Source organism: Saccopteryx leptura, chromosome 1 (genome assembly GCF_036850995.1).
Source record: "Saccopteryx leptura isolate mSacLep1 chromosome 1, mSacLep1_pri_phased_curated, whole genome shotgun sequence".
NCBI lineage: Eukaryota > Metazoa > Chordata > Mammalia > Chiroptera > Emballonuridae > Saccopteryx > Saccopteryx leptura.
The window spans coordinates 30,794,105-30,809,604 of NC_089503.1; the positions used below are offsets into that span (position 1 = coordinate 30,794,105).

General features: G+C 38.5%; 1 protein-coding gene across 1 annotated transcript in view; it reads left to right on the forward strand.

The window, feature by feature from the left end:
* DCDC1 (doublecortin domain containing 1) overlaps window positions 1-15,500 on the forward strand; it is a 394,396-nt gene that overhangs the window by 106,847 nt on the left and 272,049 nt on the right.

Consider the following 15,500-nt stretch of genomic DNA (forward strand, 5'->3'; position numbering starts at 1 on the left):
ACTGGCCACCGTACTTGAAGGACTACCTAGGAATAAAACAACAACAAGAGCCCTTCATGATCACTGATTATTTCAGTCAGCGTTGATGAATTTAGTAGGCTGAATAATGGCCTCTCAGAGATGCCCACCCCACATCCCTGCATTCTGTGAATATGTATCAATAACTTCATATGGCAAAAGAGACTTTGCAGATGTGATTAAGTTAAGGATTTTGAGATGGAGCGATCATCCTGGCATCTCTGGGTGGGCCCAAGGTAATCACGAGGTTCCTCATAAGAGGGAGGCAGGCGGGTCAGAGTCACGGAAGAGGATGTGATGATGGGAGCTCAGGGAGAGGTTATGTGACCAACAGAAGTGAAAGTTGGACTGATAAGAGTGATTTTTTTTTAACCAACTCTGAAGGTCAGCAACCGTGTATTTGGATTTTTTGACTAGTGTGGGACTTGGTTTCAAAACAATCACTTCATTTTGTGCTGATATATGAAGTTCATGGCCATTTTATCCAGGACATTCTCTTTGATTTCTTTTTGACTTTCTGATAAAAAAACATTTATCAGGGTGTGTATATATATATATATTAAAGCTTCTATCATCATTTTCTTCGTGAAGTTCTGATTATTATTTTTTGCTTATTTACTCTGCTACATATGTTTTGTCTATTTTCTTTGACCTGCTTTCAGGAGAAGATTGTAACTGGGAGCTTTGAGTGACTTCTTTTTCCTGTTCTTGCTAATAATTTCTAGTTGCTAATCTTGCTAGTGTTGTTCAATTCATTAATAAGCCAAAAGTATTTTTTTGAGGGCAGCAGTATGCCAGGTACTATACCTGGACTTGAGGACACAATAATCAGCCAGACAGATGTAGTCCCATTGACTCTCTAGTTGCCCCACAGTCAGTTAATCACCTACTATGTGTCAGGCACTGTTCAAAGCACTAGAGAACAGATAGATAAAATGTCTGTGGTCAAAGAGTTTCAAGCTTTCACATGCTGGGTATGTTGGGGTAGGGGAACCGTGGCTCAGGGAGGCTGGAGATAGGGAATAAACATATAAACAATGAGTTAACAAGACGTCTCAGGAAATGAATTAAAATTTTGTGACCATTTTATCTTGGGGTCCTTAGAACAGAGAGCCTGAGATAAAGGCTTGCCCGATGATGCTTTAATGGGGATACAATTCCACAGAAGCGACAGCGCAGGAAAAGGGGAAGAGAGACAGAGAAGGAAGGTGCGCCTATTCAGAGGGATGCAATGCCAAACTGGTCACGGGTTTGCAGCAGATAGAGTTGGGTGCTTGTCTTGCAGATGTTTCCTGAAGGGTTGCACGAAGTTTCTGTCTTCCAGAGCATCACATAGAAGGGTAGGGGGTAAGGCTGAGTGATTGATCAGCTGCTTCCTTGCTGCCTCTAATTTCTGCTAACTAACTGCCTGCATATTCCACCAGGTGACCTTTGGCAAAGCCAGACTCAGAGTCTGGGACAGCCAGTAGGTAGGTGTGGTGCTCACATCTTGTTAGTTGGCCCTGTCTGTGGGGCTCCTTGGCTTCTGAAGTCTGCTGTGGTGGCTGTGGGCAGAACTTTGTGACTAGGAGAACTTGAATGATTGGTTGCTAGGGCCAATCTGGCCGGGAAGCAAGGCAAATAGCTAAAGAGCCACGGTGACAAGGCACAGATAGGTGGCCTCGTGGACCTGTGGTGGGGCACACACCGAACCCAGGGCTGGTCCCAGGAGGGCCTCTCTGAGAAAATGGCATTTAAGCCAAGACTTGAAGGACAAGGATGATCTTGTCACACTGCAGAAATAAAGGGAACAGCAATGCAGAAGACTCCAGGTAGAATGTGGGGTGTTTGTGGAGAAACAAGAAGGAAATTAAGTAAGGGAGAGTGGCAAGGGCTGAGCCCTGAGAACAGGCAGGGACCACGTTATCTGAGGCTGGTAAGTCGGAGGCTGTGATTTCATGGCACGAGTGCTGTAAAGTGTTTGGAACACCTTAACCAGGGGTGTTAAATGAGCTACCTTATACTCTATTTCAAGAGGACTGCCCTGGCTCCCCTGGGGAATGGGTGCAGGAGTGGAAGCCGGGAGACAGTGAGAAGGTATTTGTGAGCATCACCCAAATGAACAAATGAAGGGGATTTTTATCACCAATTTTCTATACTCACAGTTGTCATTTCGCTTAAAGTGTTTGATATAATTATTGCAATGAGTAATGATGTTGAATGCTTGTCCCTTGGAAGTTTAGGTTCTGTGTATTAACAACCTAAGATTACCTGCTAAACATCCCAGACTCCTCCAAGGTGATCCCGGTTTTGAAGCAGGTGGCCTCTTTTTTTTTTTTTTTTTTTTTTTTTTTTTTTTTTTTTTTTCTCTTTTTTTTTTTTTTTTTTTTCATTTTTCTGAAGCTGGAAACAGGGAGAGACAGTCAGACAGACTCCCGCATGCGCCCAACCGGGATCCACCCGGCACGCCCACCAGGGGCGGTGCTCTGCCCCCCAGGGGGCGATGCTCTGCCCATCCTGGGCGTCGCCATATTGCGACCAGAGCCACTCCAGCGCCTGAGGCAGAGGCCACAGAGCCATGCCCAGCGCCCGGGCCATCTTTGCTCCAATGGAGCCTTGGCTGCGGGAGGGGAAGAGAGAGACAGAGAGGAAAGTGCGGCGGAGGGGTGGAGAAGCAAATGGGCGCTTCTCCTATGTGCCCCGGCCGGGAATCGAACCCGGGTCCTCCGCACGCTAGGCCGACGCTCTAGCAGGTGGCCTCTTTTGTGGCAACTCTAGTCTTCACTATAGACCCAGCCAAGCTCCTTTTCTTTTAACACCTAACAAAACTCAGTGAGGAACATAACTGTGTGATTGGCATCCAGACCTTAAGGCAAGGCTGATAACCAGGTTTTGATATATTGTCATTTTGTCTTCCATGCAATTTACTGCCTTGACAATGAGTCTAAACTCTTCTTGCAGATGGATGAGCAGAGTTTTGGAAGCTACTGAGTGGTGGTGAGTAACGTAGATCATTTTAAAAAACTAGAGATTTCTCTATGAATTCTCACTATATATCTTGAATGTGACTCCAATACTTCGATTATGTCCTTCACAGAGATTGAGATAGTCAGGGGGTCTCAATTATAATATGCAGAATTCAGCTTTATTAATCAAAATAAAACAAAAAGTATTGGAGTAACAGAGAATAAACAAAAAAAAATGGAGGAAGAGGCTTGGAAAATGTGCGGACTCCTGGGGCAGCAGAGGCTTTTTGTGTCTTTAGGTAACTCACCCCAGATGGAGCGTCCAGACGGGGGTCCCCCCGGGGCTGACTCTCACGTGTCTGCACCCCGTGGTCCCAGGAAGGTCCAAGGGGGAGACGGATTAGAAGTCCTCAATTACCCCTGCAGTGAAAAGGAGCTTGGATATTGGATGATTTTTTTTAAAGGAATTTAAAAAGAGATTTTTAGAAGTGCAATCATACAAAAATACAAAGAAGTAAAGAAAAAAAATTGCTACAGAGACTATTATGTTCCCAGAGCTTAGGTTAGTGCCTACATTTAACTGATAATCAATATTATTTCTTAAGAAAATGAATAAATTTTTTATAACCTCAAAGGCAGCTGCTGTTGTCTCCCTGCCTTAATAAAATTGCCTGGTTTCCTTAGCTACAAAACACAAATCTAAGTACAATTGTTTTTCATCACACATAACAGCTATGTATGATCTTTAAAATTGGTAACTTTAGTCCATCTCATAGCTATCTTGGAACTTACTTCCCTTTGTTCTTTCAAAGTGAAGTTTCTAGAAACACCCAATAAGCAAGAATTCTTGAAAATTTCTCCAGGGGTGGAAGTTTATTTATATGCCTTATGATTCAAAAGACTATTTCACGCAAGAAGTTCACAACCTTTGTGGCTATGTATTGATATGTTTCAGAGTTTTCTAAACTGGTACGGCATAAAAAAGTATCATATTTTGGAGAGTAGAACATAACCCTAGATTTATTTCAAAAAATAACATCTGTGAAATTGTGAATTAAGTGGTGTTCAAATGAAGAAAGCCACATAATGCTATTTCAAAGCATAATTACACAGACCACATTAATGAGATTGGGTCTTCCTTTGAAGAATCTATACATCTGACATGATGAAAGCTTGGTTAGATTCTTTATGGGGGGCTGCCAACTTCAGGTATCTAAAAAGGTGTGTGTGTGTGTGTGTGTGTGTGTGTGTGTGAGAGAGAGAGAGAGAGAGAGAGAGAGAGAGAGAGAGAGACTTAGTTTATGGATAGGTAAGTGTAGGGAAATCTTATAGAATTGATTATAGTATTTTCATATTTTGGATATGGCAAGTGGTCATTGTTGAGAAGTAAGGATTTTGGAGGTATCCAGTCAAGTCTATTTCTCAGAACTTTAAATTTAAAACTTTTTTTCTGTACATAGGTGAATGGGCATCAGTGATAATGTCATATACTGAGTTAATTATGGGATCACTCCAAATTCCTCCTCACTTTTTTATATTTATAACTTATCTTTACAAAGTAAGTTTACTTTCTGTAGTTTTCATTGTAAAAAATGTCTTCCCAAATTAAAAATTAGACTAGCAATGTGATTTTGAAAGTCAGTCAGTCTCGAGCCTTCAGTCTCCATGGTCACTTGATTCTCATTCCTTTTTTATATGTGCCTCATTTCTTTGGAATTATATTATTTGTTATTAGTATATTAGCATACAGAAAAGGAAAGTCCTTTTTTGTAAGTACAAGTTTATGGACTTCTTTAAATTAATGTCAGTAGGTAAGCAATAGTATGGCTAGAAAATCCTATTTTCAACCTAATTTCATTAATTTAACGGTAAATTTCCATTGCAAGAAATGCCTATAATTCTTTTAAAAATTAATATAGAACTCCTAGTGTCTATCTTTACAATAAAATAATCTTAGAATTCTTAGACTGAAGCTGATAATTACTTTTTTTCAAAAGGTAGAAGAAAGAAAAAGCTGGTTGATAGATATTAGAAGGTATCATCTTGGATCTGAAGTTTAGATAATAGGGAAAATATATAATTAAAAAAATTATTAAGAAGCATGATAATATCTATAATTATAGATATGTGTGTCGAAGCTATTTTGCACATTTTACATGATGGAAATCTGTCACTCTGACCATCAGTTTTTCATTCAATTACTTGTTTTCTCTTTTATCAATTACTCTTTCTTAATGTATTATGTAAAGTGAAATATGCCAAATAAATTTCTCACAGAAGAATAAATCTTTTGAGAGATCATGAGTCTTTCAACTATATCTATTTAGAATGATTATTACATCAGCTGAAATGTCTATAAGCTTGCCTTGATGGGCTACAATTTGTCAGTGCTGTCTATACACATGAAACTTGTTTGAATGGAAGGAAACTTTTCCTAGAACAATCTTTGATTTAAACTAGGTTCTAGCAGTCACAGATGCTCCTTGCCAAATATTTCCGGCCCTCTGCTTTTTAGACATCGTATGATTGCACTCGGAAGCTTCTGGTGACTGGTTGAGTCATGTGACTAGTTCTCTTCAGTCAGTTGTAATTGGAAATGATTGTCACTTCTAGAATGGACCATTTATTTCCTTGGGAGACTCTTCAGAACTTTCCTCCTCTCTGCCACTGCAACTGGTGGGGATAGTGGCTGCTCCATCATTTTGGGCTCTGGAGTGAAGAGATATGATCTATCCAGTTAACCTGCAATAGACCTGTAGGTTGAGAGAGAAATAAATATTAGTGGTCATAAACCAAGGATTAGCAAGCCATGGACCAAATCTGGCCTGCAACCTGTTTTTGTAAATAAAATTTTATAGAAATACAGCCATGTTCATTTGTATAGACGGTTTTCGTTCTACAATGCCGGAATTAAATAGTTGCAACAGAAACAGTATGGCTAGCAAAATCGAAAACATTTATTACATGGCCCTTTAAAGAAAAAGTTGACCTACTCCTGTTTCAGTGATGGATCCAGTGGTCTTTCCTCATGGGTCTGGGTACTGTAGAGATTCAGAACTGTCACACCAGGATTCTTTTCTCATTCAGCCTTTTAAGTCCAATTACTGAAGCTTTGATCCCAATAGCTTCTCATGCTCAGACAAAGAATAGGAGTAAAGTAGGCAACAGAAATCTTTCATGCGAGGTTCATTTGTTTTTATAGAATGTGGTGCTACTCTGTGTGGTTTTGATGGCTAGGTGAAACTTCAGACTACAGGATATTAAAATATAAATCTGTTATTGTTATTATTCTTCAATTGAATGGAATTTAAGATGTTTTATTTGAGGAATATTATTGTTCTTTTAAAATAAGATATGGGTTTTGCCAAAGGGTTGAAAAACAATGTTCAGATGTCCCAACTCAATCTGGAAGCAGTGACGACCTCGGCCATCTTTGCCCACTCCCTACCTGCATCCACCCCACATATGTGTTCCACGTATTATTCTTTGGGCCTTAGCTTATGCTGCTTCCACCCAGGGAAGACAGAAATGCTCCTTAACCCAAATCTTTGTCTCTCCAAGGCCCAGCTTGGTTGTGACCCTTTCCCGAAAACCCTCCCTTATGTCTCCCTCCTATGAACTTCTGCAGTGATTTATGTATGCACCTCTTATGTGAGGTGCGGCTTTCTGCTTCCTATTTCTGCTTTGTTTATACACATACTTTATCTCCCTAACTATACCACAAGCTCATGAAAGAAAAACTCACTTTTATAATTCAGCACCCAGTACAGTATTTTGCAAATACTAATAAATATCTGTTGAATGAATGAGCGCGTGAGTGAATGAATAATTCCACTGCCCTCCTCTGTGTGGGTAACGACAAAGAGGGAAAGGAACAGGGGAATGTATGAGTTATCCTTTAGCCTGGTTCTCTGTCCACCTTATAGGCCACAAGAGCTTAAGATAAGGGCCTTGCTCTAAGTAGGTGCTTCATTTTATTTGAACAGCAACTTCAAATTAATTCAATTATTAAACTTATCTGAATCTATATCTCCAGTCTCACCATAGTCGTCAAAGGCTTATTTTATTATTTTAATCCTCCATCTTAATTATTTTATTGCCTTTACTCAACCAATAATAAACATTTATTAAATATTACATGCCAGGTACTGTGTTACGTGTATGTGCATGTGTGTGTGTATTCTCATTTAATCCTCACCATAACATTATGAGTAGGTACTATCATTAATTCCTTTTTACAGGTGGGAAAACTGATTCTGAGGGATAGTAAATAATTTCCTTAGGAAATGTTACTATCTATCCAGTAAGTATAAGAGCTGGATGAATAACCCAGTCAGTCTGTCTTCAAACCCACTCTCCTTATTGTTAGAAAACTGCTTCCTCAAAGGATTTGCCTTCACTCATTTCCATTTTTTATACTATATTAAGTCTGGCTTAGTGTACCAGTCTGTTTATGTCTAAGCATTTAGCGTTGTGCTGATGGTAGGGCTATACCATAAATCTATAGAACCACATTCCTTTAAGGGACCTTTACTTTAGTTGGCAACAGAAAAAAATACAAATATTAAATAATTAATGGGCAACAGCATCTATAATAAATGCCAAGTTGGGCGGTTCAGACATAGCACAAATTTATAGGTTGTTAGAGTTCAAGGAAGTGACTTTTGAGGTCAGTGAGGCCACGTGCTTGTTTTACAGATGAACTGCTTGACAGCATGTAGTGAGATGCTAATTGTGTGTTACAGAAGAAAATAACAACCAAAGGTGCTTAAAGAGATTGGGGGTGGGTGTGTACACCATGTGGAATTAAAGGACAGGTAAGTCGGTGTTGATAGTTGTCACCAAAGAATGAGTCACAAAGGAAGTGGGACTTGATTTCAAACTCAAAAGATGGATAATTAAATTTGAGGGGACTTCATAGGTGTGTGTGCATGTGTGTGTATATGAGTACACTTACCCAGGGGCATCATCTGAAGAAAGGCATGAAGTGACTGGAGTATAAAACTTATTGTCTGCTTCTTCACTATTGTCTCTCCAGTGCTTATTTGATGGGTGGCGGCTGGTAGGTTCTTAAAAAGATATAGGTGCCAGAGCCTCACCCAGATTAATTGAAGCAGAATCTTTAAAATCAGCCTGAGGCATCAGTATTTTTTTAAAAGCTCTCCAGGTGGTTCTAATGTGAAGTTCCAATGAAGAAGTATGGAGAAGTATGAGCATGTGTCTTCTCATGATGATACCATTTAGTAGAGAGCTAAAACATACAAGAGTAAATATAAGCGTGTGGTTAAGAGTCTGTGCTCAGTGCTGTAAAAGCAAGAAAGGACATAATGAAATGGAAGGATTTGAGATGAGATGGGATAGATGGATAAGATGAGGGAGCTGGAAAGACCATTTCGAAAGCAATTATAGTAATTATGGATTAGAAGGTGGAAGCCTAGCCCAGGGTGGTTTTCCTGGATATAGAAAGCAAAGTTGTAATCCGAGAATTTTCACAAAGGCTTGCTCACTGGGAAAGTGTAAGGGATAAGAAAAAAAGAAGAGTCTAGGTAATTAAGTGGCAAATCCATGACAAATGAAAGGCTGCCTTATTAAACTTTTTAGGGTGATGTTTGAGAATTAAAACATAATATATACTGAAAAAAACCTTTGAACAAGTTAACATTTAAACTAATGATTTTTTGGTGATTTATGGTAAGAGTTATTTTTCTGTTGATATGTTTCCTTGGACATCCAATGATTTTTCCTAGATTTATGCTTCAACAAATTTATGTATCTTTTCCAACCCCCATTTCACCACTAGAGGAGTGAAATATAGTTGCATAATAGTTCCACCTACAGAAATTCATGGCATTCATTTCATAGACTGTATTAATAAGTGTTATAATTGACTGCAGTATCACAGACAACCTACTTACCTGTGGCTTAAATCATCTGATAAGAAGTCTGTTGGGAGGCAGTTGCTAGTGTTAGTTCAGAAGCTCTAGGATATCAGATTGAAGTTCTGAGATTCCCTGGCTTCCCTTTCATGGTCCAACGAAAACTACTGGACCTCTAGTCATCATGTGTATTCCAAGAATCAAGAAAGAGAAAGAACAGTAGGGGATAAAGACTTTTTTTGGAAGTCCCACAGTTTGTGTGTATAGATCACTGCCATGTCTGTCTGCAAAAGAGCCTGGGCCATTCACTGTTTCAACCAGGCACAAAGCTCAGTGTTCTGTTAATGAGAAAATCATAGGCTGATCATAATGGTGTGCCTCTCTCTCTCTTTCCCTTTGGCCCTCTGTCCCACTCTTCCCCCCTCTCCACTTCCTCTTTATTAAAAATAAAAAAAGCATGTGTTAAGCATTTATTATGTGCCAGGCATCTTTCACAGAGATAAGACAACTGTGACTCTTGCCTTCATGGAGCTTACAGCCTGGCCGGGGAGTGAGACACGAGGCAAACAATAGCACATACATTTGCTTTATTAACTTATTTATGAACTTATTTAATGACTATTCACTCACTTAATGCTCACAAATAAAGGTGATCACTATTACTGGGTAACAGAAACACAGCAACGTCCCAGCATAGTTAGGTATAGTTTTGCCCCTTAGCAACTTGTAATTTACCTGAAAAGACAAAAATCAACATTCTCAAGATAAAGTGATATATTAATGAAGGCAAATATACTCCAGTGAAAGTGGCTAAATCAGAGTTGAGGTGCCTAGAATGAGGGGATTGGTGTGGCCTGGACATGGCTCACAGGGCCTCCCCCTGCTTCCCAGCCTCGTTATCCACTGCCTTCCTCTTTATGCCACTGGCCTCAGCGACACTGGCCTTCTCTTCTTTACTCATACACCCCGGACTCCACACTGCCCAGCACAGGGCAGTCTCTACTTTGTGGCACTGATCAAAACTAGATTTAAATGATTAAAAAACAAACCCAAACAACTGGCCCTGGTTGGGTGGCTCAGTGGATAAAGCGCCATCAAGGCACACTGAGGTAGTGGTTCCACCCCCAGTCAGGGCACGTATGAAGAGCAACCAATGAGTGCACAACTAGAGGGACAACTAAGTGGAACAAGAGTTGATGCTTCTCTCCCTCTCTCTTTCCCTTCCCCTGCCCTCCCCCCCCTCTCATCAATGGAAAAAAAAATCCATGTCCTTTGATGGACTTTAGGCTCTGAGTATATGTTTGCTTTTCCTTTCCCTGTACACCCAGCGCTTCACAAATCACCAGCTCTTAAATATTTGTTGAATGAATAAATAAAAGATTTAGTCACTGTCAGGCTTGGTTAATCAGTAAAGAGTGTATGGAAGAGGTCTAGTTCTCCATTGTCATGAAGTGAAGAATGGATCTGAATTGCTGGAGAGGAAATGAGAGGCCACTCTGAGAGGGAAGAATGTTTTTCATTAGTACTTCAAATTATATTTAAAGGGTTATACAGATATATAAGTTCTTTATACAGGCACATATATGTGTCTATATATTTGCAAACAATATATACATATATATTGTAGAAGATAGTACTAAAGTACATCTTCAGATGTTTAGGTTATGTGTCAATGTTGAACATGAACATGCTGCAGAAAACCCAGCGCTTCACTAGTACTGCCAGGTGAACTTCATTCTGTGTAATCTAAGGTACAGCTTCTTTAATTGCATATGGCTAAAACCTTAAACAATCTAAAAGGTCCCAGTGAAAAACATTGATCTCACCCTTGTTCCCTAATTTTGGATATTACACAATAGCTTAAGTAAATTATTTCCTGATTATACTAAACTGAAGGTTTTTTTATTTTTAGCTTTTTTGGTTGAACTCATTGAAGGGAGTTAATTAAAGTACATAGCCATTCATTTTATGAATAATATTCCTTAATCTTTTTAAGAAACTACTTCTTTTAGGTGAAAAAAGAGAATGCATTCACTTGGTAAGAAAGAATCAAATACTGCAGAAGAGTGTATTGAGAAAAGAAGTCTACCTTTATCCCAACCTCCAGAAGCAACCACTGTTATTTGTCCTCTGGGGGCCTTCCAGAATGTTCCACTCAGAAGCAAGCTGATAAATAGATACCATTTTTCTTTCTCTCTTCCTCCTCCCCCCCTTCTTTTCCTTTTATTCTCCATTAATTGTAGCATGTTATTTACACTCTGTAGTACCCTTTCCCATTGATCGTGTATTGTGAGAAGCATTTCAAATCTCACATATCTGCCTTGTAGTGTACGGCTGTACCATCATTTCATCCAGTCCCCTATGGATACACATTTGGTTTATATACAATCTTTGGTGGCTACAAACTATGCTGGAATGAATATTCCTGAACGCACCTGTTGGGGCCTTGAGTGAGTATCTATAGATAGTATTACTAGAGGTAGAATTACTAACTGAAAAAAGTACAAAATTATTATAGATATTATCAAATTACCTTCCCAAAATAACAGTACATGAGAGTGTCTATTTCCCTTACCCACTGATGATATCTCAGTGGTATTAGCTTTTGTCAATCGAATAGGTAGGCAATCTCACTGGGTTTTATTTTGCATTTCTCGCTTATAAATGATGTCAAACATCTTTTTATATGTTAAAAAGGCATTTTGAAATTTCACTTCTTGCAAACATTTTCTTCATATCCTTTGCTCACTTCTATTAAGTGTTTTAATATTTTTCTTGTTAATTTGTAAATCTGCATATTATGGGAATTAGCTATTTGTTTTTATATGTACTGTGTATGTTTAGATTTGAATTTCTTTCAAATATGTCATTGATTAGGAAGTTGCATTGCTAGAGTGACCTTTAAAGTAATTTGAGCTCTGTTTGAAAAATAAAACTTATAACAAGCTCTATCTTTTATTTATGTACCCTGCTCAGTTTAATGCCAGGTGAATTTACATAATAAATCTGCTTACCATGGTCTAAAATTTACTTACTGAGAACCATGTCACATCATTGTAAAATCCTATCAAAGGTACAGTCCAATATGTATAGTATTCTTATAGCAGTAAAACATGCAGTCCTATGTTTAATCTATTCATTTCCCTTTTAACTAGAATTAACTTAGGACCTACTCTACTGTGTATGGCTACCAGGACATAAATTAGACTGTTTCATTACTTATTGTAAGTTCTAGATGTTTTTTAAATCTAAATTTAATACTTATAATTAGAAATTCAAGCAGTTGCTTCATAATGTTAGTGATGCAACTTTGAAATAAATGTTTTATTTTATTCCTCTTTCAAGTTTTTAGATTTGTTTTGTTGAAAAATATCCTGAAATTTCTAGGAAACCTATTTTAAAACTATTACTATTTACAATTATTTTATGTATGGAACAGAGTCATTTCAATGCTGTGAAATAAATTCAAATACAGAAATAAATTCTATGCTAAATTTGATATAAACACCCAGAGATCTTTACAGCAGGAGTGCACCATCATGTATGCAAATTTAAAAAAAGATTCCAGGATGTAATGTAGACTGTGACAAAAGAGTCACCTGTGGCCCTGGCTGGTTGGATCAGTGGTAGAACATCAGCCCAGTGTGTGGATGTCCCGGGTTCAATTCTGGGTCAGGACACACAGGAGAAGTGATCATCTACTTTTCCACCCCTCCTCTCTCTCTCTCTTTCTGTATTCCTGTCCCACAGCCAAGGCTCAACTGGTTCGAGTGAGTTGTCCCAGGCACTGAGGATGGCTCCCATGGAGCCTCTGCCTCACGTGCTAAAAACAGTTTAGTTGGTTGTGGAGCAACAGCCCCAGATAGGCAGAGCACCGTCTGGTAGGGGGCTTGCCAGGTGGATCTAGTGGGGAGCGCATACGGGAGTCTGTCTCCCTTCCTCTCGGAAAAGAAGGGGGAAAAAAGAGTCACATTTATTATAGGTATATGAAACAACTTCACTGATGAGGGTGGGAAGATGATTGTTTAAGTAACTGGAATAAGTGACATTGGTAAAATTAAATGCAAAATGAATTGCACGTAGACACATATTCTATTGATAGTTGTTTATCTCAGTGGTCTGTGATAACAATTCTGGAAACACTATATGTATATTGGAATTGAATAATTAAGTAAATAGATGGCAGATGGTCAGAGTTAGATGTCTTACTGTGGGAGTGGGAAGTTACAAACAAGCAAGGGAAGAAGGCAGGGATGCTCCATGTGGTGGTGGTAGATTAGAATTTGGAGACTTTGGTGTATTAATTTAGTTAGCCTAATATAGATACAGATGGTTACATATAGAAATGTTTATAGATATTGTATATACATACTTTAGTAAATGCATGTACATTTCCTTGCTCTGTCAGCTGAGACCGCCTAAATGTAATAATACCTTTTAGTGTTCAGATTTTGGTTTCTAATTCCATTATTCAATAAAAGAAATCAGGGATCTTTGGAGAATTGGCAGGTTTTAGGACTAGGGCAGGAATAGATGAGATAAGCTTGGAGGGTTTTATAGTGCCTAATTTAAGAAACTGCCTAAAAAGCACAATTGTGTCAAAGAGACATAGGAGCTAACTGAAAGAACTCCCAGTAGCCAAAGCTGGAATAATTTGAACAACAAAATAAAGTTGTTTTAGACTATAATGTAAGGTATAAAATAAATATCCATGAATTTATAATGATTAAAAATGACCAAATTAAGAAATAAATGAGGTAGAATAGATAAATCTGTGCAGAACAATTCCAAATAATTTATGTAGATATTTTTTCCTCAAGGATATAGAGCATAACTCTCCACTCCTTTATGGTAGACTGTGCTACTGAGGAAGGGTAACTTGACTGTGGGAACCCCTGACGCAGACTCCCTCGGCCGGCGATCAAAACTGATGTTGGTAGTGATGAGCCATGTGTGTCCCCTTGATATGATGGGATGAGAATAGCACTTTACACCTCTCTTCTTTCTCCCCCAAACCCATAACACTGATCTAATCAGGAGAGCAATTGAAGAACATGAAGTCTGTGAATCATTTTCAACTGAGAGACATTCTACAAAAATGCCTGACCAGTACCCTCAAAAACTTTTAAGATCAACAAAAACAAAAGAAGTCTGAGAAACTGTCACAGCTAAGAGAAGCCTTAAGGAGATATGATGCCTAAATATGTAATACCCTGGATGGGATCCTGGAATAGGCAAAACTAAGGACATATGAATAAAGTATGGACTTAAGTTAATGATAATATATTAATGCTTGCTATTTGTGACAAAGATTGCACATTAATGGAAAATGTAATTTAATGATAGAGGAAACTGAATTTGGAGCATATGGGAACTAGCTTAACAAGATTTCTGTAAAACTAGTCTGACTGGTGGTGGTGCAGTGCATAGAGCAGGGGTCCCCAAACTACGGCCCACGGGCCACATGCGGCCCCCTGAGGCCATCTATCCGGCCCCCACCGCACTTCTGGAAGGGGACCTCTTTCATTGGTGGTCAGTGAGAGGAGCCTAGTTCCTATTGAAATACTGGTCAGTTTGTTGATTTAAATTTACTTGGTCTTTATTTTAAATATTGTATTTGTTCCCGTTTTTTTTTTGTTTGTTTGTTTGTTTTTTTACTTTAAAATAAGATATGTGCAGTGTGCATAGGGATTTATTCATAGTTTTTTTTTATAGTCCAGCCCTCCAACGGTCTGAGGGACAGTGAACTGGCCCCCTGTGTAAAAAGTTTGGGGACCCCTGGCATAGAGTGTTGAGTCAGAATGCTGAGATCGCCAGTGCTAAACCCGAAGTCACAGGCTTGAGTGGGGCTCGTTGGCTTGACCGTGGGGTCTGTGGCTTGAGCATGGGCTCTTTGACGCGATCCCAAAGGTCACTGGCTTGAAAGCCCAAGGTAGCTGGCTTCAGCAAGGGGTCGCTGGTACTTCTTCAGCCCAAGGTCTGATCGCCAGTCAAGTCATGTATGAGAAGCAATCAATGAACAACTAAAGTGAAGCAACTACCAGTTAATGCTTCTCATCTCTCCCTCCCTCTCTCTCTCTCTCTCTCTCTCTCTCTCTCTCTCCCTTCCTGTCACTCTCTCTCTCAAAAACAATTTTCTGAAAAACTTAAATCTATTCTAAAATAAAAATGTTTGCTTAAAAAAGTAAAAAATAAATATTATAATTATAATATTTCCATAACAAGAAAATTAACTTATTTTTAGGTGTATGTTACATAACCACAAGGCTTGAATTAATATATATTTACATTAGTAACTTATGAAACTTTGAAATGTAGCAAAATTATTTATATATTTTATGGTAAAGATTCACAGGATTTGAGCCTACATGCTAAATTTGGGATTATAACCTCAAATAATTATCATGTTTGTAGGATTTGTTGACAAATTATTTGCTCTTCCTTAAAACATTTCTTTTCCTTAGTTTCTTTGGCCAACCATCCCATTCCCGCATGATGATGGTGATCGACTACATTGTTTTACTTTATATTATTTACAGATGGAAGCAAGACTAGATTAAAAGAACCCTTTGTTATTTAAAAACACATTTACTACTCAAAAGAAAAAGTAAAATGATTATTTCAAATAAAAACAAACAAATTAATTTTCCTTTTTTAAATT